The 26,336-nt window shown below is 41.8% G+C and overlaps 1 long non-coding RNA gene across 1 annotated transcript in view; it reads left to right on the forward strand.

Moving 5' to 3' along the window:
- Nucleotides 1-250: 250 nt before the first annotated feature.
- The window catches only part of LOC101684345, a 57,673-nt gene continuing 31,587 nt past the window's right edge, over nucleotides 251-26,336 (forward strand). Inside the window, exon 1 of the long non-coding RNA XR_199802.3 lies at nucleotides 251-364. This is a non-coding gene — a long non-coding RNA (uncharacterized LOC101684345). The remainder of the gene's footprint in view (nucleotides 365-26,336) is intronic.

The following is a 26,336-nucleotide window of genomic DNA, read 5'->3' on the forward strand; positions in this document are numbered from 1 at the left end:
TTTAAACAAAGAGAAGACAAGAAAACCTGACGGGTGGGGGGTTGGGCCAGGAGCTGTGTACAGCAATCCTGAGCTCTTGCTACATATCCGAAGGGAACTTGCCCAGTACACAACTAGGCAAGTAAGCAGGAATGGGGCCAAGAGTAACATGCACACCCTGTCTGCCATCAAAGGTCAGGTCTGGAGAGTTCTCCAATTGCTTAAGAATGAGCAATCAGGAAAAAAGCCACACAAAGCAACAAAAGTCCCATTTAAAACACGCATAAATAAGAGAAATGGCACATCATGTTATAACACATCTCTGCAAACGGTTTCCTGCTGGAATTAAAAGAAGATGTGAGAAAGGCATCTGCTCACTGCACAGGTGATGGGGAGACAGAGCCTCCTAAAATAGGATTGGGGGGATTGGGGTGCCTTGTGGAGAGAATGTGCTTCCATGTCATTTGGCAGGATTTAGACACCTCAGACCTTGTCTGGGTAGGACTGTAAAGAGTTCGATGACGCATTAAGGAGTGTGCATTTTTATTTTGCAGGTTTTGGATTTTTTTTTTCTTTCTTAAAGCTCAGGGGAGTAATGCAATCAGGCTGTTTTAGCTTTGTTTTAATTGATGAAGATTATCCTAGCTGTAGAGGGAAGAATGCCTTGGTTATGGGAAAGACAGAGGCAAGCAGGATTGTTGGGCATCCTCTGGATGAAAGATGATCTCATTCCAAACTGAGGCAGTGGTGGTGGGGATAGAAAAGACCAGATGGAGAGGAACCTGGGTGTCTCAGTCTAATAAACATCTGACTCTTGGTTTCAGTTCAGGTCATGCTCTCAAGGTCTTGAGATTGAATCCCTGTGTCGGGCTCTATACTCAGCATGGAATCTGCTTCAGATTCTTTCTCCCCCTCCTTCTGGCTCACTCTCCCTTTGTCTCAAATAAATAAATAAATAAATAAATAAAATATTAAAAAAAAAAAAGACCAGATGGACTTGAAGGGAGTTCTTGAAGCAACTACTGATCAATGTGTTCATTTGTGGGGCCAGATGGAATGGAAGACAAGGGGAAGCAGGAAGCATGAGGAAGGCAACGTGTGAAGAAATGATAGGAATTAAGGTTTCTAGTGTTGGGACTCGGGGTAAATGATGACTCAGTCAACAGAGACCAGAGTTCAGAGGAGACACAGGCTCGAAAGGAAAATAATGGGAGCTGTTAGAGAAACTGGAGTATGATTTGCCCATGGAATATCCAGGAGTTATAACCCAGTTGTATTATATTAGGCTTTTACAAGTAATTCTGTTTAGGGAGATATTATTAGACTCGTGTAAGTCTAAGTCTTCATGATCATAAGCTATTTCATAACAACACTTCTGCATGTGTGCCAAAAAGTTCATTTTACTTTTTGGCACTTCAAGGATCATCTTGGTGTTAACGCCGCTCCAGAAAGGGACTTAAATCTTACATTTCTTAAATCTGTAGGTTTAAGCTCTCAGAGTCAGCTTCATGATTTAATTACTCCTAAAATGTATCGAATGCTTCCCATATGCAAGACACTGTGCTAAGTGCTATAAATACAGGAAAGTGTCCAAACTCTGTTTATGTGTAGAAATTAGTCAAAGGAACCCATGGAGTACCCAGCTTGAAGAGAACAATTTAAGATGTGTGTCGAGCCTCAAGGCTGGTGAGGAGTCCAGGAGCTGAGTTTATGCTTGGCATGGAATCAGAAAGTGCCAGGTGAAGGATGCCTCAGGACTAAATGTTATCTACCGCAAAGAGGATTTGGAACAGTGGGAACGACCCTGTGGTTGTGCCTGTTGAAGAGTTTACTTCCTAGACCCATAACTCTGTCTCTGCCTGTTTGCTGAATTCATTCCATTGCATTGCAAACACTTTGTGCTCCGTCTGGTGGAGACTTTGCAGCTATGGTAATGAAATGACTATTGAGGGAGTATCATGCAGGCTTTATGATACAGGAGTCCTCTCTTAATTGGGAGGTACTTATTTGGGAAATCTACTCCTTCAGGATGTGATCAGAGAACCGATTTAGCCCTAATGATATTTAATAGCAGTGGCTGGAATTTAATGGGGAAGATAATTTCATGTAATTGGGGGGCCTTCAGGTGAGTTAATGCTCTTGAGGGCACAGCATCTGGGACGGTGTCTGAGTCAAATGTGTTCTTCCTGTCTGCATTTCTCCTCCTGCAGCTATGATGAACATGAGCAACCCTAGAGAGCTGTGGAGGGTTGGCTGCTGTGTTCTGATCTCCGGGTGGATCTCTTCCTAAGAGAATGGCCCAGGGCAGGTGCTATTTCCTAAGGGAGACACCAGTCTGTTTCAGTGTCAGCCCAAGGTTTAGTATAAATTTCTCTTTTAGTTCCTTTCCTTTTTTAAAAGCCATAAGTCAGTTTACCTGAGTCATTCTTTAAATGGACCTGGCAGAGACCCTGACACGTAGGTGGGGAATGAACCGATTATAATTGGGGCTGCTACCTCTAGATTAGAATGCTGTTGGCCCATGGTGCTGCTCTGTAAATATGGAAACATCACAGTGACAACATGGTGTGATGAATCAAAGCTCCTTCTGGGGGCTTAAACACAACCAAACTGTCATTTCAGGATTCACTGGGGGGATCTAACTGTCCCTCTGAGTCAAATAAGCTCAGAAATCATGCCTGTTGACAGGTCGATATTTTTCATTGATGAAACACCCAAGGCTAGGCCATGAAAGCAGTGGCCAACTGGCCAGTGTTAATGTCCTTTCATAGGTTAAAGACCTAGATAGGACACTGAATAATGTTAATGTCCCTACAAATAATGAAAGGAATTATTACTCGTCATCAAGTGGTTTTGGAGTTTCTTACTTCATGACATCATAACACCAGAAATGAGCAAGAACAACTTGACAAATTAGGCTTTCTGGGGCACTGTGAAGGCTACAGTACGTTTTTCTGTGTTCCACACAGAAAACACGCTGTGTTTCAACTTAAATGTTTTGAATTTCCATGGGAATCATCTGGCTGTGATAAATGTGGGCACCTTTTGTCTCTGAATGTCATAAGCTGAAAGTTTGTATGTCCCCCTCAAATTCATACATGGGAACCTAATCCCCAATGTGATGGTATTTGGACATGGGGCCTTTGGGGAGTGATCAGGTCTTGGGGTGGAGCTCATGAGTGGCGTTGGTACCCTTATAAAGGAGGCCCCAGAGAGACTCTTCCTTCCCAGCATGTGGGGACACAGCAAGAAGACCACCGTCTGTGAAATTCACCAGACACTGAATCTGCCAGCACCTTGATCTTGAACTTGCCAGGCCCCAGAATTGTGAGAAACAAATGTCGTTTATGTCACCGGACACATGACACTTTTGTTATAGCAGCCCGAACAGAACAAAACACTGAGGTGATGATGATGATGATGACGACGACAATGACAACGACAGTGGTGAATTATTGTATCATCTGCATGGAAGTGACAACATTTGGTTTAGCCAGGCTACCTGCCCTTAAATTTAAAGTCATTTTAGGGAGGCAAGGCAAATGCACTGGTGTCATCAGCACAGATCCTCACAGACACTGGTGACTCAAAGGTGGACTTTTACCCCCAAAGAGGCATGGCTTGTGAAGTGCTGCAGAGTACCCGCACTGTCCCTCATCCCCCACCCTGTGTAGTGGGAATGGCTCAGCTATAGTGACAGCAGAGGTGCTCACATGAACCTAATCTGATGGCACCTCAGATCATGATGCTCTCTTCACATTAGCAAGTTAACGATACTGTAGGTTCCCCAAGAATGGATCACAAACCAGGCATATTTTAATGGTAAGACAAGTTTCTGGAAAAGGTTTCTGAGTAAAAGTCAGTATAAATGAATAGTGTGCAAGAGAATGTTCTGGAGCCTGGAAATAGGGGAAAGGGTGAGGAAAGGCAGGGATTCAGGACTTACCTATGGATGATACCCAATTCTACCTCAGTGATTTCTGCTCACCAGGAGCTGCACTGAGCATTTCACGCAGATTTTGTCATTTAGTTCCCACAACAACCTAATGAGATGAGAACTGATTTTACCCTCATGTTACAGATGAAGTAGTGGAGGCATAGTGATTTACTCAAGGTTATACTGTAATTAAATTATAGAATCAATAACCACTGCACTATCCTGATTCTCCAATGCGAAAATGAGGAGTGTTTGAAAGGAACTCAGGAGGAGGAGTGAAAAGACACAGCAGGGTGACCATGGGAAAGGTGACCTTTACTGAAATGACACTCATCAAGAAGAGGAGTAGAGAAACATTTACTAGAGAGAAGATGTAGGGTTGGAGACATGACATAGTGAGAATGAGATCTGCAGAGTAACGGGCAGGGACCATGCTGGAACACAGCTGGACAAGATGGAAGTGGGATAGAGAAAGGCACACCTGGGCAGGTGCAGCATGGGTGGAGAGAAATGGCCAGGAAAACCTTAATTCTGATGGAATGAAAGATATATGATTCTATTCAAAGTGAGGGAAGAGTGTGTGAAAATGTCCCCAGCAAAGGATTCATGTGGCAAGACTTTCTGCTCATGCAGCTCTGGGCTCCAGGGAAAATTCTGAGATGCACCTTGACCAGGCTGGAACGTCCCAGGCCATCTCTCCTTTGGTGCTCACCTGGACAGGTGGGAGTGGAGCCACTGGACTCAGATCCTTTCTCTTGTCACTTTCTATTCCTGCTTTCAATTTTGATTCTTTTTATACTTTTTCTGTCATTTACACTTACATTTCTGTCACTTACTTACATTTCCTTCTGAATCCTGTTGACCTCATGAAAACGGAACTAAATACAATGTCATGATAAATTCTCTGTAGAGTTTTGAGTATCTAACATTTCAACTTTTAACACTTGATACATTAGATTATAAGTATTTTTTTAAAAAAGATTTTATTTATTCATTTGAGAGAGAGCACTCTCCCGAGAGAGTGACTGGGGAGGAGGAGGAGAAGAAGGAGAGGGAAAGGCAGATTCCCCGCTGAGCAGGGAGCCCCACATGGGTCTCAATTCTAGGAACTGGGGATCATGCCCTAAGCTGAAAACAGATGCTTAATTGACTGAGCCACCAAGGCACCCCAGATTAGAAACATTTTTAGAAGATAATGTTAAGTGACACTGAAATAAAATGGTCCTTCCTTCCCATGGACATCCAGGGGGACAGTTCAGTGGTGTCCACCAAGTTTGCTAGGTGGTGAGGTCTCCCATTGGGCTGCTATAAACTGGAATGACCATGGATGCCTTAAGTTAAGTTAAGTTATGTCTTTGACTCTAGGGTGGGATTTGAGCTTTTCCATCTCTGATGTCCAGATGAGAAAGCAGTAAATCTGACTTAGTTAAGAGAACTTGAGATTAGTTAAGCATTGAGCATTGAAGACTGAAGCATTCTGCTGGAATTAATGCCTGGATGGAAATGCAGTGGTGGCTTACAGAACAGCAGAGGGCCATGAAATCCCCATTGGCCACTAACCTTGGGAGAGCAAAAGTTTTGGTTCTCATAAATAGCACACAAATGCATGATAGCATACAGCAAAGAGGGTATAACTTGGGATCTACATCATACTCAACACACAAAAACAGATAATCTTGTCAAAAAATGGGCAGAAGACATGAACAGACACTTCTCCAAAGAAGACATACAAATGGCTAACAGGCACATGAAAAAAATGTTCATAATCACTAGCCATCAGGGAGATTCAAGTCAAAATCACATTGAGATACCACCTTACATCAGTTACAATGGCCAAAATCAACAAGACAGTAAGCAACATGTGTTGGAGAGGATGTGGAGAAAGAGGAACCCTCTTCCACTGCTGGTGGGAATGCAAGTTGGTGCAGCCACTTTGGAAAACAGTGTGGAGATTCCTTAAGAAATTAAAAATAGAGCTACCCTATGACCCTGCAATCACACTACTGGGCATTTACCCCAAAGATACTGATGTAGTGAAAGGTTCATAGCAGCAATGGCCAAAGTTGCCAAACTGTGGAAAGAACCAAGACACCCTTCAATGGATGAATGGATGAAGAAGATATGATCTATTAAAAAGAAGAAGAAGAAGAAGAAGATATGATCCATATATACAGGAGTATTATACCTGCATCAGCAAGGATGAATACCCAACTTTTGTATCAACATGGATAGGACTGGAGGAGATTATGCTAAGTGAAATAAGTCAAGCAGAGAGAGTCCATTATCATATGGTTTCATTTACTTGTGGAGCATAAGGAATAACATGGAGGACATGGGGAGATGGAGAGGAGAAAGGAGTTGGGGGAAATTGGAGAGGGGAGACAAACCATGAGAGACTTTGGGCTCTGAGAAACAAACTGAGGGTTTTGGAGGGAAGAGGGGAGGGGGATTGGGTGAGCCTGGTGGTGGGTATTATGGAGGGCATGTATTGCGTGGAGCACTGAGTGTGGTGCATAAACGATGAATTATGGAACACTGAAGAGAAATAAAAAAATTTTAAAAACTAAAAAAAAAAAAAAAGAAGAAATATAATTGAGGCTATTTAAAAAAATAAAAATAAACCTCTTTTAGTACTATATTCAGGTAATTATCTGTAGAGGAAGGTAGTTTGATGAAGTCTTCTATAAAAGCAACAATATGCTGTGTGGATTCCTGATGTAGTCATTCTGTATATCGCCAGAGAATCTTGAGCCCTGGGACACCCACCTTTCTAGCCTCTGCTTCCAGGTAGCTCTGGGACAGTGGCTTGTTGGTGGATGCTGGATTGGTTTCATTTGGAAAGCCCCCCAGTGTGGGTGCTCATTCATGAGCTGGCTGAGAATTGGAACTGACATGGGAGTGCTTCCGAGGTTCCCAATCTGACCTTGAGCCTGTCAACCTGCCACAGAAGGATTGGAAAGGATTTAAACTTTCAGTCTAAATCCAGAATGGTTTGGGTCTTTAGAAGATCTTTCAAACAAGAAGCAATCCCCTACTCTTAGAATTCCTATTACTGTCTCAGAAACCAACATCTCCTTGTCTATCTCAGATAGCAGGTAAAAGGAAGAGTACCCTTCAGACAACACTCCCTGGTTCCTGATATGACTATGTATTATAAGATCAACCTTAGGCAACACAAACATAAAAATGATGACATCAACTCTCGCAAGCCTTTCTTCAGCACATTCACAAATCCTCTTGCCCTTTGAAAGCCCTGTTTGGGTGATTAACCATGACCAAGAGATATATGAGGTACTCTGAAAGACACAAAGTGCATCTATAACCCAGCAATTCAACAATGACTGTAAGCAGCCTCATAAATAGTCTCCTCAAGTCATAGAACACCGAGGAATTTCGTCGAGGGAAATAGCAAAATTCTACATGTCCACCTGTGTTTATTGCAATGTTATAATTAGTGTAAAATTGGAAAAGACAAAAGCATTGAACAATAAGAAGATGAGGATGGTGAAATGATTCCCAGGTAAGCTCCTCGAAATGGGAGTGAAGGGGCTTGGTAAACATTCTCTCTCCAGCCCTGCCTCAGGCCTTGTACTATCTCTGTCCCAAATGGGTATGTGCTGTTTGCAAGACTATGTGTTTTCAAAAGTACTGAGCATCCTTATTTCAAACATGGAGGGATTATTAATTATTATAGTAATTATAACCAAGTGTGATGCGTTTAGTAAGACAGGATTGACGTTCATGTGGAACAGACCCACAGGAGGTCGAAAGGGTTTGCTGGGTAAAACTCAATTAAACGAAAAGCAAAAAGAAATACAAGTGAAGAGTCAGAAGGTTTATAAATTGTCCAACCTGATCCTGAGAGCTGGTCCCTCACATCTGGTGTCAGAAATTATAGGAGAGAAGGCCTCATGGCCAGGCCACATGGGGGGAGATTCCTGGGGCCGCTGTCCCCACCCCAGAGTCCCCCAGGCCAGGAGGCCTGGCCTTGCTCTTCTGTGCCCCTTGTGGGGGGCTGGTGATGGTCAGCAGCCAGAGACGGTCCAAGAAGGGCTCAGGCCTTTGCACCGACTGACTGTCTGTTTACCCTTGTAAAAGATCTACAAACACACACATTTGAGAATCTTGCTGTCTTCAGAGTCCTCTCTGCTGTACTTGGAATTTGCTTGACCTCAGGGAGATTCAGGGGAGAAAGCAGAATTACTCCTTGCCTGGATGGAGGGTTCTTATGCAGGAATTCTGGAGACTGTGTTATGACATGAGAATGCTGAGAAGAGAAAGATAAAAAAACACATCAGAAAGTAAAAAGATGGGGCGCCTGGGTGGCTCAGTGGGTTAAGCCTCTGCCTTCAGCTCAGGTCATGATTCCAGGGTCCTGGGATCGAGTCCCGCATTTGGCTCTCTGTTCAGTGGGCAGTCTGCTCCCCACACCCCGCTACCTTCTGCCTGCCTCTCTTCTTAATTCTGATCTCTGTCTGTCAAATAAATAAAAAGTCTTAAAAAAAAAAAAAAGAAAGTAAAAAGACAGGCAGATTGTGCATTCAGTGCTCATAACCATGTAAAATGTGTGCAGATTCTTAAGAATGGAAAGCGATTCTAGAGTGGTTATGTTGAGGGGTGCCCTCTTTTCCTTTCTTTTCAAATTTCAGTTTGTGAAATTACCTTATATATATATTTTTAATATGAAAGAAAAGGCAAGCTTCTCTTTCTCAATGAGCTTTTAGTCCAGGCTTATGTCTCACACTTTTTTTTTTTTTTTTTATTGTACCTCTGAGGAAGCTTTTTACACATTTTCGTTGAACTTTCTCAGCCCCAGTCTTAGTCCATCTGGTTGCTGTAACAAACGACCACAGAATGGGTGGTTTATAGACAGCAGACATTTATTTCTTATAGTTCTGGAGGGGGAAGTCCAAGATCAAGATGCCAGCACGGCCGGTGAGGGACTTATTCCTAGTTCATAGATGGCTGTCTTCTGTTTCTGTTCTCACATGGTGGGAGGGCCAGGGAGCCCTCTGGGGTCTGTTTTATAAGGCACTAATCCCATTCATGAAGCCTCCACCCTCATGACCTCATCACCACCCAAAGTCCCCCCTCCTCATACGACCACCTTTGAGGGGCAGGATTTCAACAGATGAATTTTGGGAGGACACAAACATTCAAGACATAGCATGTCTCCATGAAATGTTAATACCACAGATAAATTGTGTATGGGTTTATGTACTATATGCATAACTGTGCTTTAGCCGTAAAAAGAAAACAATGTTCTTGCTCCCACCTCCAACCACTGAAGAACCACTTCTTGCCCTGCTAAGAGTCTGGGAAGCAGAGTCCAGATAGAGGCTGAGATGCAGGCACACCTGATAGAGGTAAGGTGATGCCTAGAGGCTAACATCCGGGGCGGGGAAGAACAGCCACAGGAGATCACCAGAGAAGGGCAAGGAACAAACTCACTGGGTCAAGTTCAAAGTTTCAGTCTTCAGTTCAGAATTCAAATTTAGAACTCACCAAGAAGTATCAGTGGCTTCGATCCACATCTTGTGCCAGAAGCAATCCCTCCACTAAAAACGAAAAGAAGTTCATTTGCCATGAAGCATTAAAGGATACCAGCAGGAAACAACCAGCTAAGGTACTGATGCCTCCTCTCCCCTGCACCCTGAGCCCGTGGAAGTGATGACCAAACCCCAGGCCATGCATGTAGCCTCCATGCTTTGATATCTAACAAGGGACTCTCCTCCGACAATAATTATTGACCTTTAATGTCTTGCTGTAGTGTATCCAGACTAATTACGCTGCACATTTGTGAGCTCTTTCATCCTTTCCTTTTTAGCCAGTTTGAAAATGAGGCCCCAAGGGTGTGAGCTGATCCACAAAAGAGAAGGAACTATTAATCTTTCTGACTCTTCAAACACCTACTTCTTTTTCTAAGGAGGAGGGTTTTTGTCTTCTCCTTTCCGCCGACGTCCTCTTTTCTGCTTGAGAACGGACGAGGTGTAATGGGAGTTCTCAGCGAGATTTTGCAAGTCTTGTCTTGTGAGTGTTGACAGAATTTAACAAATTCATTACATAGAACCAACTGCTGTCAGGAGGGAAATCTAATTGGATGGCGTTGGAATAGAATAGATGTGGATCTGAATAATGAAGCCACTGTTATCTACATTTTTTAAACAAGAAGAATCCTAAGATAGTTCTGTGGCATGGTTTTTGGTTTAGTTTTCCTTATACTTTCTAGTGTTATCAGAGAGTTTTAGAGAGTTTTAGAGACAGTGTCTTCCACTCCTAAACCGTTTGCCAAACATAATCTCCCTCTTGCCAATCTAATGGCACAACCTCGAATTTTACCGAGGAAGACCATGTATTGAAAACTGGAACAAAATTTTTAATGCTTTAAATAAACTGATTAAAGAATTTCCTATTCTGATTCTATTTCTGGTATCAGTTTTTCTCAAGGTTGCATTTACCTGTTTTATCCAAATTGTGGCACACAGGAAAGGAAATTAGCCATGTCCAAGCCCGTGAGGAATTTCTTTTAACAGGGAAAGAATGTGAACAAAATTCTTTCACCCTGGAGCCTGATCAGGATGAAATATGCAAGATCCTTCATAAATGGGCTTCATTTTATTATCTATCTATCTATCTATCTATCTATTTATTTATTTTGTGGGGAAGTGGGTTCCCCAAATTGAAGCCACAGTGACTTTCATGACATCATTCAAAGCACAGCTTTGGAAACTCCTCCTGTCTACTCTAGACTATATTCATTAAATCAAACAAAGAAGGCATTTTTAGGCAGGTGTTATATTACTGCTTATATTAGAGATTAAAGGTCCATAATGTGTTTTGAAGTTTGTCATTTTTTGGTTTTATATTTTCATAAATCAAGATGACAATTGGTTACAATCATTGGTGACTGAGAGTGATATGGATGAAGATGTGTCTAAATGGGTAATTGGCATCAATTTTGGAGAAGTCTGCCAGGAAGTGAGTAGATGACATGTTAGTGACTGTTTAGTGGGAGGGCTGGCCAGGCCCTTTAGGGTAGGTGAAGACTCCCAAGACTTGTAGAGGTAGTTGTGGGAGGAAAGTGTGTTCACTAAGGTGTTTGTTAGATGCTTTGAATGCATATATATGGTGCTATTCTTTGTGAAGTCATCATCTACAGAGAAAAAAGCCCAGATAATCTTCTGGTATGATATAGTCTTTCAACAAATCATATTTAAAAGTTCGTAAAAAACCCATAACCATGAAAAATATTTTGGTCCATGGCAAGAACTGAGTTGGAAGTCATCATGGTTGTCTGAAGTCTGGTAGCTTCATCATCATCAGGTCCTATCCTGGGAAGAGGCACTGATGAAGAGATCTTGTTGCTTCACATGGGATGTGACCCATGAGGTCATGCCTGTGTTTGATACTTCTAGCTGTGAAATCTTTTAATTTGGAGACCCTGCTGACTCACCTTTGGGACTTCAGAACTGGATAAGCCATGTGGCCAGTGACAGGTTGAAATCCAGTAAAAGATCTTTCTTCTGTCCTTCCAGCCTGCTGTGAACTTTGACAGTCTTGATTCTTCTATGCAGTTGTCCTTCCCACTGGTTTTTTTTTAACCTGAAAATGTCTTTGGCATTGTCTTCTGCATTTTCATTTCCGTCAATATTTAAATAAATATGCAGTGTTACTTATTTATAAAATTCCAATCAACATGAAAATCTTGTCCTCAATAGGCTACAAAATGCAAATAGTGAAACAGAACTTACTAGAAAGCAACCCTTCATGTATTTATACACCAAACAGATACTTATCAAGGACTTCATATATGCCAGGTACTGTGAGTAAGCACAGATGTGACCCTGTCCTCATGGAATGTGAGAAGGGAGACAATGTGATCCAGAAGACAGACCATATGAGTCATGTAGAATTAGAAGTGGGTGCTGCCAGGGTGTGGGCCTGGTATAGCAGGGGACGTGGACTGGGTCAGGAGTTCGGGAGGTCAGGAAGGACTCCTCCAGGAAGTGATAATTAAACCAATTCTAAGGGAAAGGGAGGTTTCATAAGCTTCAGAGAACTTCCTGTGTGTTGAGGTCATCGCTCTGTTTCTCCTGGGTTCTTATTTCTTTTCCCATGGTCGTTCAAACATGGCAAGCAACACCCTGCAAAATCAGACTCTCAAAAGAGTTATTACCACCACACTCATGGTTTTGCAGTTTCCAAACTTCAAGCCCCAACAGGGTTTATTAAAGAGAAATAGAATGTCTCTTGAAAGTATTTGGGGGAACTCACCAAGAGGGAGTACCAAGCAGGCCCTGGGAAGCCCAGTGATTCTCATCGGTGGCTGCACGTGGAATTGCCTCAGGTCATCTCACCTGTATGAGTACCTGGGTCCCATCCCCAGGGAGGCTGACCTCATTGGTTTGGGGTATGGCCTGAGCATCAAGAGTTTTAAAAGCTCCCAGGTGATGTTCATAGGCAACCAGGACTGGGAATGACAACTCTAGCCAGTCTTCTCCCTGCTTCCCCCAGGGCTGTGCTGAAACCACTTGCTTCAGGGTGATGTGAGCCCCCAGACCCACCCGAGAACACTGTGGCACATCTCTGCACAGCTTGGTCCAGTAACATCCCTTTGGTAGCCAGAATGGCTAAGGTGGGGGGTGTTACACCACAGAACGCCACAGAACCTACCAGTCAGTTCCACTACCTGAGAACTGGTTGTTACGCAATTATGAACACCTCCTTGGCTGTCTGACTGCTCCTTACTTTAACCTGATTTGGTGTGTATTAAGGGAGAAAACGTGAACTTCATTTCTCCTTGGCAAAGGTCAAGGGGTCCATATAAAGATAACAGGTGCACTGAGCCTATGTCTCAGGAGCGTCCCATCACGGACCTATGGAAGCAAGTCACCAAGCAGGGGAAGTTCACAAACTGTATTTTTAGATAGAATTAGAAATTGGGCAATGGGTTTCCCTGCCACAGAGATCTCAAAATAGGTCTTTTTATAGGCCTCTCATTCCTTCTCTTCTCTCCTGTCTTTCTTTTAATTTTTCTGCTTTTGTCTGAAAGGTGTCAAAGAGGTGAATGGCAAAGTGTTTGTAGCATGTGCAGTCTGCTTTCCTGATGAAAAGGAATCATGATCTTTGGCAGGAGGATCAAAGGACATTCAGAAGTCATACTGTCTATAATGAGGTTGTATGTGTGTTCTATACGAGCTGGGTTCTACAGAGCTCCCCCCATCCTGCCCCTTAGAGGGGAGCGCAGAGGCCCAGCAGGACAGATGGTTACAGAACGGAGTCTGTCCACTTCAGGTAGTCTCCGGGAAAATCCTGAACAAACCTGGGCAAGGTGGTTGGCCCATGGTCAGATCTCAAGTTGGACAGTTACTTAGAGTAGGGAGGAGCATGGCTCCATTCGTGCCTACCAGGACCAGATGGTCATTGCTAAATTTTCTATCTGACTTGTCTTGTAGCAAATATCTGTCTGAAACTCCATGCATTGAGTTTCTGTCTTGGCCAATGGGCTTTAGAACTTGGAATGACATCCATGTGATAGAATATATAATAGCTTTGAAAAACAAAACAAAACAAAACAAAATGTTGGGGAGCAAGGCAAAGGAAAAATTAGCAAACCATTAAGAACAGTCATGAAGCATAGTCTTAGCCCAAAGGCCTAGAAAGGGTGACATGATCTCTATGTTCCTCCGAGGCTGTGATTAATAGTGATGGATCACCATGATGTGGGCAGTGTTCATTAACGTGAAGGAGACCAAATAAGTCACACACCACGAATAGTCCATTTATGAATGATTAAACTATTTCACAATCATCTATCACTTTAAGCTCAAATACTCAAGTGTAGTTAAAAAATCAATTCTAAGTAAGACTGAAAGGGGAGGTGGCCGGGAGACGAAAATGCTATCTCCTGCCTCTGGGGTTAGTTTCTGGGTGTTTCGTGTGTGAGGCTGGTTTGGTTCTTCAGTCAAGCTGCCTGGTTTAGCTGGGATTCAAAGGCAGCTCTGCAGTAGATACCCTGACAGCCTTTAATAAAGAGATATACAATGTCTCAGATGTATTGGAGGGAACTCTGATGCTTGTGGTTTTGTATATGGTTATGGTAAATAACTAACCCGCTGATTGTTGTGGTCTGGCCTTTGCTGGAAGCACAGGACCCCTGGAGACCCATCTAACCTACACCCCCTGCACCTAAGGGACAGCCTTGCTCTGCAGTGCAGGCCTGCAGCCCACCTCCCCGCTGAGTGGCACTTACTTTTAACCCACAGGAAAAAGTGGCTTTTTTCCCTTTGTTTGTGACATTGACAAGTCAGAGGCAGCAGAGAACTTTCTGCATGTTGGGGTTGTCATTCTGCATTTCCCCTTTCCCCATGACTGATTTTTCGAGATGCTCTCAGTAAATGAGCCCAAGTGGGAGGATGAGATGACTGCTGAGTCCTAAGCAGAGCTCGCTGCCCTCCAGGGGGAGGGCAGCCTTCACATCCTGACAGGAGGCGCTCAACCCGAACCAGAGAGCCAGAGCGGCAGGCGCCATCTCTGCCCCTGCCTCAAATTAGAGCGTGAACAGACGGCTCTCTGCTTCCCTCCTTCTCTCTCTCTTCTCTCAATCTCTCTCTCTCAATATATATATATATAAAAGAGGAGAAAAGAAATATATATATATTTCTTTTCTTATATATATATATATATATATATATATATATATATTTCTTTTCTCCTCTTTTAATGGGTTAGTCTCCTATCCTCTTAATCGCTCCTCTGTGTCGAAGTGCTCAAAAGAAAGTGCCATTTTGGACATCAGCATTCACAGAGAGGGAAGTTGCAAAGCTGTAAGGAATGAACATTTTGGAGCAAATGTGAAAGCTCATGCTTTTGGTCCAGAGATAGCATAAAAAAAAAAAAAAAAAAGATGTGGGGGCTTGCAGCAAGCGGGGATGGGGACTCCCATGACTCCCGCCTGCCATGCCTGCCTGAAGGTTTGTGGCTCAAAAGAGAGAAAACTGGGTTTTTCTTTCATCACACCAAACCTGTTATCAAGTGAAATGTGGAGAAGGTGCGGGGATTGTAATCTCCCAACCTGCAGAAATGAGTAGTTGTTGAATTGTAAAAGGCAAGAGAGCTGTTTTCCTTGGAGTCCTTGGCAGCATTTGTATGATCCTTTTAAAAAAACAAAAGTAGGATGTTTTGACTTTAGGAAAGAACATTATGTCCCCAAAGTCTGCTTCCCATGAGCACCTCCCCTGTCCTCTGCGCAGTGTCCAATGAAAAAGATGCCTTTCCCATCACAGTTGGTTAGTGACACTTTCCTTGCTGAACAAATGCTGCTTTGAAGAGCCATCATGTCATGCTGTTTTCTGCTACTAGATACCAGGTGGGAGAGGTAGGACTGGGGAAGGTTCTATAGAAACACCAGGGCTTCTCCTCCTCTAGTGCCTGTAATACTCACTAGATGCGTGTTCTTGGAGGCTTTTTGGTCTCCCATGTTTCCACACATCCCAGAGTGCTATGAGTGGGCTTTTGGGTGATGATGTCACCATACCAATGCTGCTGGAAGACCTAGTTCTCTGCCACCTCTGCCCAAGAAAGGAGAAGCTGTCTCTGAAGACCACCCCCTACCTCTATTTCCTAGAATTATTTTCCCAGTTCCAGCAATGTCATTTTATTTTTAGCTTTATTTTAAAAATTCAATTAATTAGTATATAGTGTATTATTATTTTCTGAGGTTTAATTTAGTGATTCATCAGTTCTATATAACACCCAGCACTCATTACATTATGTGTCCTCCTTAATGGCCATCACTCAGGTACCCCATTCCCCCACCTCCTTCCCCTCCAGCAACCCTCAGTTTGTTTCCTACAGTTAAGAGTCTCTTATGATTAGCAATGACATTTTAAAAGAAACTTTTAAAAAATATCCTCTGGATGTACACTATGGAGTATTATGCCTCCATCAGAAAGGATGAATACCCAACTTTTGTAGCAACATGGATGGGACTGGAAGAGATTATGCTGAGTGAAATAAGTCAAGCAGAGAGAGTCAATTATCATATGGTTTCACTTATTTGTGGAGCATAACAAATATCATAGAGGACAAGGGGAGTTAGAGAGGAGAAGGGGGTTGGGGTAAATTGGAAGGGGAGGTGAATCATGAGAGACTATGGATTCTGAAAAACAATCTGAGGGGTTTGAAGTGGCGGGGGGGGGGTGGGAGGTTGGGGTACCATGTGGTGGGTATTATAGAGGGCATGGATTGCATGGAGCACTGGGTGTGGTGAAAAAATAATGAATACTGTTTTTCTGAAAACAAATAAATTAATAATAAATAAATTTAAAAAATGATAAAAAAAAGAAAAACATTAGGAAATATACAGTCATAAATCAATAGTCAAAATGTTAACCCTTATTAATATTTTAGTTAATCACAAAATATCTAGGATAGAGCAATGAAACAAGGACCAAATAAAGTTAGATAAGAAAACTTGAATAAACAATCTGGGGGGTTTGAAGTGGCGGGAGTGTGGGAGGTTGTGGTACCAGGTGGTGGGTATTATAGAGGGCAGGGATTGCATGGAGCACTGGGTACGGTGAAAAAATAATGAATACTGTTTTTCTGAAAATAAATAAATTGAAGGAAAAAAAAAGAAAACATGAAAAAAAATATCCTCTGGACTCACACACACACACACACTCTCTCTCTCTATCTATCTATATATAGATATATATATATATATTTCAGGGCACACAGTTTATCGACAAGTCTAAGAGGAACAACACAGACCCCACCAAGGAGATCATGGAGAATCTTGTCTCCATTCCAGTTCCAAGCACTTAAAATTTCATTGCAACTCTCAGCTTGTCACAGACAGCTTCATTTCTTTTGCTTTCAGGACTGATGACTATTTGGTAGTTTTGGTTTGTGGGGTGGAAAGGCCCTTTGTTTGATGTTTGGTGACACCTGAACAAACCTGCTATCCCTCAGCCTCCTGACTCCGCAACCCAGGCTCTGCTCTCAAAGGTCCCATTTTCTCTATCACATCTCGTACACCCGGAGTCCCAGCCTTAGAATTCAGAATCTGTGTCTTGGGACTCTCTGTCCGGGATGGGACGCATTGAGCAAATTGTACCCTTGGACCTAGACTCTTTGTTCTTTACTGCCTTCTTGAGAACCTTTCCCTTGTCTGCCTTCAGCTTTTAGAACACAGGACCCTTCTCCTTAATGTAAGCATTAGTGCAATTGCCCAGAAATGAAGGTCATGTCCCTTCCTTGCACCAATATTATAGACACCCTTCTTTGGATTCAAACTTCTGGGTTTGTGATAATTTTTTCTCTTTAGACTGAAAGTCTTTGAACTGGAGATGTCCCAGTATTTCTTTTTGAAACACTACTTGTATTTGTTCACTGCCATAGCAAAGTACCACAGACTGGGGAACTCAAACAACAGAAATTAATTGTCCCACGATGTTGGAAGCTAGACATCCAAGATCAAGGTGTTATCAGGGCTGATTCCTTCTGATATGTAGTATGTATGTACGTACTCCTCCAACCCTGGTATGTAGATGGCTGCCTTCTGACTATGTCTTCATGGGGTCATCCCTCTGTGGGTGCCTGTGTCCTCATCTTTTCTTTGAACATCAGCTATACTGAATCAGAGTCCACCCTATGACCTTATTTCTCTTAACCCCATCTTCTTTAAAATCCCTATCTCCAAAAGAAGATTAAAAAAAAAAAAAAGCTCCATCTCCAAATATAGTGATTTTCTGAGTTATTGGGAGGTCAGACTCCAACAATTGTGGGGGAACACAGTTCAAACCATAACACCACTGAAGATCAAATATCTATATTTTCATAGAAAAAGGCTTATCTTCTTCTAAGGACTGGCTCCCAATTTAGATTTTCCTTAAAGTAAGGGAAGGATTGGAAAAATATTTAAGAAGCTCTTTTTCTCTGATATTCTTTCTCTAAAAGGTACTTATGCACTGAGGAAACAATTACATTAATATCCAGGTCCTGGTTTCCTGCAATTCCCAGACCCCTTGCGTGATTCTTTTGCAACCCTTCACTTTATAACAAAGAATATTGACTGTCTGAATGAAACATGTTGAACTTTAAATCTGTTAAAATTGCTACTGTGTATAGTAAGGTACTCTGCAGAGTGAGGGAGACTGACTTTGTACAAAAGAAGGAGATGAAAAATTTGGGGTAGTTCTGTGTTTTCTTTCCTTTTGAATTTAGATTTGTAGCCAGTTCATCTTCACTTCTGCTTCAGCTCTGAAACCCCCTTCCCCCAAAACACACACATCTGTGTGGGGCATCCTTGCTTTTTATTTCATAAAGACCAATTACACATTGATTATTGGTTATCTGCTTATGTAGTGTGCTCAATCTCTCAGCAATGACAGCCTCAAAGATAAGAGTTATGTCTGGAGATTTTTGACCCACCAACCCTGAGCACTTAAAATCATGTTAACAGGATGCTCAATCAATCTGCCAGTGATGATAATTCAGGTGTCATTGCTAAACCAGGATCCCCATTACTTTGATTCCCTTATCTTACAGATATATTTTTTATAGGTTAAAAAAACGGAGATTAACACAGAGATCAAAATTGACTACTCTGATTGGGCTCTTCTTAACTGTTGACCCCTCTCCCTTCCAGGGAAGATGGCCTAAAGGATAACATAATCAATATGTAATGATCAATGCAATCATATGCCTGCCAACAATCACATCTAGGCACTGGCTGATTCTTTACCTGTATGGTGCTTCTGGTTTCTTGGGGGGGAGAGGCTGAGGTGTTCTGGGGGTGCCCAATATTGATACAGAGACCTGGATACAAACACCTGTGAAGTTTTCTGCCACTTCTGAAGCCAGTGAATAAGCTCACTGAAGAGTTATTTCTCCTTCTATGTGACCCATACACCAGGAAAACAAATATGTGCCCTGACAAATCACAGCTTTTCAGAGGATGTGGTTGCAAATGGTAAGACAGACAATCATGTTATCAATTATACCCAATAAGATTTAAAATCTAAAATTATTTTGGCTTGTGCTGCCACGGTCACTGGTGATATCCAGGTATATTTAATAGACAACTAACTATATTTTACTGTGGCACACAATTAACACAAAAACAGCAGAACAATTTAACACAGCGTATTATGACCATCATCCAGAAATGGTCAGAGAGTCTTTGTGATCAGTTGGAAAACCGTGGCCACCTAGTTGTAGTATTGCTAAAACTCATATTTGAATGGAATGTGAGGAATATCTAGAAATTAAAGTGGCAATTGTACTTTCCCTAAATTTCAAAACAAACAGGCTGGGGTACAGTATCCTGGGAGTTTGGTTTGACTTGGTTCCTCTTGGGGCAAACCTTCAAGAGCTGTTTGCCTGAACAAAGTGGCAAGGCATGCAGGATAGAAGGGGCAGGCTCCTGGCAGAGACTCCCTGTTGGAAAGCCAGTATCAGTTTATAGGTTTGGGGGAGGGATTGAACGTGAATACGTACAAACAATAAGCAACCTGGAGCATCTCAGTGTACAAAAGACTCCAAGAGGAAGAAATTCACTGAACTGATTCAAAAACGCCAGGAACAGTATTTTATGTGGTCCCTCCAGTGACTAGGATGGGCACATCCTATTGGAATCCTGGTACACACAGGAAACTGGAGCTAATACAAGACATAAAGAGACCCTATAGAAGGATGGGGCTCCTCTGGGAGGTGCCTTTGTTTGATGAGAGGGAAGGTTACTATGTACAAGTTCTTGAAGTAGCATGTAGGAACACATTGCTGTAAGCTAAATAACAAAATCTATGTTGCAAAAAAAAATATGTTATTTGCATCATTTAATCTACAGAGATATTTTACACTTGAGAAATGATTGTTTATCAGTGTGCTGGTGTGTTTTGACAAAAAGGCAAAAGTCCTAACATTTCATAATATGAAGGCATACCCCAAAATTTGAACATTAGCTGCATATGTACTCTGTAGTGTTTTCTTTTTTTGTGTTTTTGATTTTAGCCATTCTGACAGGTATGAGGTGATACCTCCCTGATGATGAGTGATGTTGAGCATCTTTTCATGTGTCTGTTGGTCATCTGTATGTCTTCTTTGGAGAAATGTCTGTTCATGTCTTCTGCCCATTTTTAATTGGTTTGTTTTTTCGTGTTGAGTTGTATAAGTTCTTTATATATTTTGGATACTACTCTTTTATCAGATATGTCCTTGGCAAATATCTTCTCCCATTCAGTAGGTTCTTTTAGTTTTGTCAATTGTTTTCTTCAGTGTGTAGTACCTTTTTATTTTCAGGTAGTCCCAATAGTTTATTTTTGCTTTTGTTTCCCTTGCCTCAGGAGACATATCTAGCAAAATGTTGCTACAGCTCACGTCAGAGACATTACTGCCTGTGTTCTCTTCTAGGATTTTTAAGGTTTCTTGTCTCACATTTGGGTCTTTAATCCATCTTGAGTTCTACAGCATTTGCTAACAGAGATACATTAAAAGTAGCCTCAAGAGTTTTAAAAAAAAAGTTTCAATAAATTTGATAGCCTATATACTTACAATAGAATATTACATATTCAGAAAAAGATGTCATAAAAAGTTATGAAACCATATGAAAATTTGTTTTCAGTATAATTTACAATAGCAAGTTTAGAATGTATGTTGTATAAATCAAATTTATAAATAAATGCATTCATAGGCCAGAAGAGTGCATGCAAATACTAAGTGATTAATCAGAAGATTATTTTAGTTTTCTTCAGCAGATTATTCTAATTTTCTTCCTAATCCAAAGAACCATAAAAATATAAACTTAAAAAAAATAACTGAAGCAACATTTTCAAGCTGTTAAATGTCTTTCTCATTGTGGATACTATTAGTGACAAACAAATCAGATGTGGAAATTTAGTGTAGCCCACACATTCTCAATGTGACTGATAATGAGAATAGGAAAAAAAGATAGAGCCTCGTATGGCCTAGCATTTTTAGGAATATTGTTGGTAATTTGAAATATAGCTATGTTTCCCAACCACACTTAAATAGACCAAGTCATTAAAAGACCAAGTAAATTTGTTTTTTAATAAAATCTCCCTTGGGCCAAGTGTCCCAGTCTGAGCAAATGGTAGCATGTCAACCTCTGGTGCCCTGCAGGGTCTCCAAGGACCTGCTCAGGACAGCAAGGTGGGGCCCATCTGTGGTCTGCAGCTGACATCTCATCAACCCTCCCAGGACACACAGAAGTTTATTAAGAAGAATGTTCCATGCCCTGTTGGAAGCATCAAGTTGAAGACTCTCCCTGATAGGTATCTCTGAGCAGAATGCTGTCCTGGGGCCATGCCAGTGGCGCCTGACTGTCTCATTTCCAAGGCGGCAATTGAGTGATAATTGCAGGATCCTATTTGGAACAACACTGCAGCAGGGCCTGATAAACTTTGTAACTCTTGAGATAGAAATCTGAGAACTCTAAACAATTTATTTACAAAGAAGGACACAGATAGGCTTTAACTGCCTCATAAATCCGCTCTCCTTGACCGCAAAGACAGCAGATATGAGCTTCTTGGGGGAATCAATTAGCCCTGGACAGGGATTATTCTGTTGGATGGGTCTTCTTTGGTGGAACGGCTCTTGTAATTAACAGACTGGGCCAAGCAGTTACCAGCACTAAACTGAATAAGGAAAAGCCCTGGGGCTTCACTTTGAGGTTGGGGGTAGGAGTTCCCTGGGAATGCTCATAATGAACTAATGAAACATGCTGCCTAGACACAATGTAAAAACAGGACCAGCATGGAATCTTTAGACCCAGAACTCTCAACCATGGCACTCTTGACCTTTGGGGCTGGATCTTCATTGTCGTGGAGACAGTCTTGCACACTGTGGGATAGTTGGCAACATCTCTGGTACCCTTTAACCCTTTACACAGCAGCAGCACCCCTCCTGCTCCCTGCTGTGACAACCCAAAATGTCTCCATTGTCAAATTGTTCCTTGGGATGGAGTCAAAACCACCCCCTCCTTTGAGAATCTTAGAATAATTTCCTGGCTTTTTCAATGTCATTTTACAGGGGTTAATTTCTTTTTTTTTTTTTCCCTTAAGTGCAGATTGATATTTGGATATCATTGCCTTCTCTCCTCTCCAGCCTTTCTGAGTGCCCCACTATACGATTACATGTTGGCTGATTCTTCCATCTTTAACCTGAAGCTTTGAAAGGAAACAGCTTTTATCTTCTCTGTTACATGGAGGGGGGGTGGCGTGGGTTTGAATATCTATTGCTTTGCATGCAAATTTCCATCCTTTGATCACCTTCCCACAGCTTCGGGGAGATGCTGAGAATCCACCAGCCCTTCCAGTCTTGACCTTAGGTCTGTAAACAGACTGGAGGAAGCCTGGAAAGGTCATTTCCTTCCCCCCTGGCCAGAAGATGCAGGTTTTCATGCAAGATAATTTCAGGGTTTTCCTAGTCTTTTAGTTCAGAGGAAGTAAGAGAATGCTCCCTAATATGCTTCTGTCCAGCCTGCCCAGGGCCATAATGCAGAAATCCATGTTCTTTTTCACTCATTAACCTATTTGCATATTGTTCTTCATGCTCAAATTTCTTCTTTGTCCTGAAAAAAAAATTGCAGGAAGACTTCGTTTGAGCCAATTTTTCTTATTTTTTAGCCAGAGTAAAATAAAAAAGCTCAGGATTTTGGCAAATTCTACCACAGAATAAAGCAAAAGTGTTCTTTCATTTTGCACAGCAGTCATTAAAGAGAACTCAGACATTTGTTTTTCCTCCAAAAGCTCTTAATTGTCTAATGACAAAGGAGAATGTGTCTCCATCTCTGTGCTGTTATGTCTATGCTTTGTGCAAGGTCCGTCTCCAAAGCAACTTCTTATCGGACAGAGAGATGGCTTTGCGTGTTGACTGCACTCACTGTTAACACAAGCCATAAATTACATGGCTCCGTTTTTTTTTTTTTTTTTTTTTTTTCTCTCGTAGTCTAATCATTTCTCTGGGAAAAACAGTGTCCTGCTTGGTCTTGCCTTTCATAGAATTGTACAAACTCGTGCCAGAGTCCAGCATGTGGGGAGGACATCGGGCTTGTCTACTCACCCCAGACCAAGCGTCCTGCATCATACAATGTTGTTTTCCAGTGTCTGAGCTCTAGCAAAAATATTTCCCTACCTGTTGGAAAGTAAAAGTGTAGTTGGCAAGTCAAGGCTGTCGGGTGAAGCTGCAATCCTAGAAAATAAAACCCTGCTGAGGGGAAAAATGACAATGACAGCATTCCTCCACCTTTAGAATTATAGGGTGTAAGAGCTGGCCAGGACCTGAAAGAATCACTTATCCACCCCCATGGTTCTTCAGATTAAGAAACTGATACTGAAAGATGAGAAGGGAGTTGTTCCACTTGAAGCAGCTGGTTAATGGCAGGGTTGGGGCAAGAACTCACCACGATGCTGACTCTTAAGCTCTTTCCATTGCAATTTACTACCTGTCCCCAGTACGGGCAAGGAGATGGCCGGAGACAGGATGCTTCTGCCTCAGGGCCTTTGCATGGCTGCTCTCTGGCTTTAGGGATCTTCCCCCAGATATTGCCCTCTCTCTTTTATCTACTTTATTTAGATTTCTGCTCAGATGTTGTCTCTCCAGAGACCATCTTTTCTACAATAGTGGTCCTTGCCTGACCTCTTCCTTTCTGCTTATCTTGCTTTTCATCATAGCCTTTACTGATACCTGGCATTGTATTTATTTGTCCAATGGGACACCAAAAGCATCTGCCACAATTAGATCATAGATATGTGGGTCAGAAAAGAATGGTCCTGCCACAATCCTGCCAAGCTGGAGCTCTAAAGAACTTAGAAATGGTTATTAATTATGAAAAACCAGGAATTTCACAAGTAGTCAAATAAACCCAAATAAAACAATAATATACCATGTTTTTTTATATCATGACTTAGATCAGAGTTGCCAGTAAGTTACCTTTGCCAAGTTAATTTTTTACTGCTTCCAACCTTTCTTTTCTTTGTTCCTGGGACACCCCATACAACTGGTGTCTTGGAGAAAAAAGAACAATAAAACATCTATCTATCTATCCATCTCTCTATCCATCCATCTACAGATTAGGGGTGAGGAGAGAGGGAGGAGGGAGAGGAATGAGAAGAGTTACTTTAAGGAATTGGCTCATGAGATTATGGAAGGGGTCAGTGCAGAATCTGTAAGGTTGGCCAACAGGCTGGCTGGAGGGCTAGAGAAGAGCTAAAGCTGCAATTCGAATCCACAAAGATCCTCTACTGAAGAATTCCTTCTTGGTGGGTGGAAGTCAGTCTTGTTTCCACTTGGGGCTTTACCTAATGAGGACCACTCGCATTATAGAGAACAGTTTGCTTTACTCAGAGTCTGTCAATTTCAACATTAACCTCATCCAAAACCACCCTCAAAGAAATATCTAGAATAATATTTACCAATATCTGGATACTGTAGCCCAACCAGCGACACAACATTAAGCAACACACCTGATTTTCTTCCTGTAACACCAAATGATCTCAGTCATCATCGTCGTCATCTTCTTCTTCTTTTTAAGATTAAAAACAAATTATTTGAGAGAGAGACAGTGAAAGAGAGCATGAGAGGGAAGAAGTTCAGAGGGATAAGCAGACTCTCCTTGGAGATGGAAGCCTGATGGGGGACTCGAGCCAGGACTCTGGGATCATGACCTGAGCCAAAGGCTGTTGCCTAACCAACTGAGCCACCGAAGTGCCCTGTCTCAGTCTTCTTAATGCAATCTTCCTCCACCAAAATTATTGAAATGTCTCATGTTGGGGACTCAGATACAGCAAGTAAAAATACAGGATACCCAGTTAAATTTTGATTTTCAGGTAAACAATGAAGATGTTAAGCATAAGTATGCCCCAAATACTGCATGGGAAATACTTCTACTAAATAATCATTTATTGTTGATTTTTATTTCAAATGTGGTGGATTTTCTCACCACCTTAATTGCTTTTTATTACTTTCTGAGCCATGTAATAACCACCAACAGAGCTCTGTGTCTCCATTCTTGCCCCCCATGGTCTGTTTACTCTTTAACCAGTAGAGTTGTTTTTGTAAATATAATCTCCTTTAGTCTATACCAGATGCCAGAAAAAAAAAAATGCATGAAAATTCACTAGACCATGCTTACTGTGCTTAACAAAATTCTTTAAAAGTGGCTAATCATAATTAACATCTAAATTCTCCACAAGTCTCTGCAACTCTGCCTCTGCCCTTGGGTCTCATGGGCACACTTTATTTCAAGCTTTCCATTTCTCAAGTTCTCAACTTGTGCTGGCCTCAGGGTGGGTGGCACACCATCTTTCTTCTGCCTAAGAAGCTCTTCCTTTGGATAAGACTGTTCCCTCTGCCAGCCTTAGCTCAGATTCTGCTATTCCAATGAGTACCGCCTTGTAGCTTCAGGACTTAGGCTTTTAATTTCTTCTTCTCCAAGGCACCTGTAGCACCAAGGTTCTCCCACTGGAGTATAAAATTCTTGAGGGCATACACTCCACCAAATTTACTCTTTTGCTTATTCCATACCTTTGTCTCCTTATTTATTTTTTTAAAATATTTTATTTATTTATTTTCTTGAGAAAGAGAGCGAGTATGCAGGGAAGTGGGGGGAGGAGCAAAGGGAGAGGGACAAGCAGACTCTGACCTGCGTTCAGAGCCCCATGTGAGTCTCAATCCCATGACCCTGAGATCCTCACCTGAGCTGAATTCAAGAGTCAGATGCTCAACAGCTGAGCCAGCCAGACTCCCCTTGTCCCTTTAAATGTGTTGGTTGGCGCTTGGTTTTCAGCTCTATATTATTAGAAAAAACAACAACAGCAATATTATCAGGAATTAAGTGCAATAAGTACTCTGAAAAAACTGTTAGAAGCCCTTTAATTGCAAAGAACTTCTCAAAAGTGGTTTGCCAATATATTTTAAGAATCTTAAAATGTTTATTTCTTTGTCTCACTGATTAGAAATTTGAAATCTGAAAAAAATTAGAAATCTGTTCTTGGGACATAATTTATAATGTGGCCAAGGATTTATTCACAAGGATGTCCTTTGTAGAGAAAATATATGAAGAAACCAAAAGTCTAGCAATAGGGAAATGGATAAAAATCATAGGGTACGTCTATATGATGGAACATCCAGCCTTCACAAATGACATTTTCCTTCTAGGACTGATAGCAGTGCCCTATAAATCTTTCTCTAGGCACATTCAAATATTTATTAACACATGAAAAGAAACATAAAAAAAGAATTCAACAAGGCTTGGAACCAGGACACATTGTAAGGGTGAGAGCCCCTTCCACTGTCATGGTCAACAGCTCCCGCATGGTCTCAGAACCTTCATGAGACAGAAACAGAGAAGCCAGCTCATCCTAATCAAGAGCTGCTTTTGGAGATATCCTGGGCA

The sequence above is a fragment of the Mustela putorius genome, unplaced genomic scaffold, assembly GCF_011764305.1.
Source record: "Mustela putorius furo isolate JIRA1106 unplaced genomic scaffold, ASM1176430v1.1 tig00000765_pilon_pilon_pilon, whole genome shotgun sequence".
NCBI lineage: Eukaryota > Metazoa > Chordata > Mammalia > Carnivora > Mustelidae > Mustela > Mustela putorius.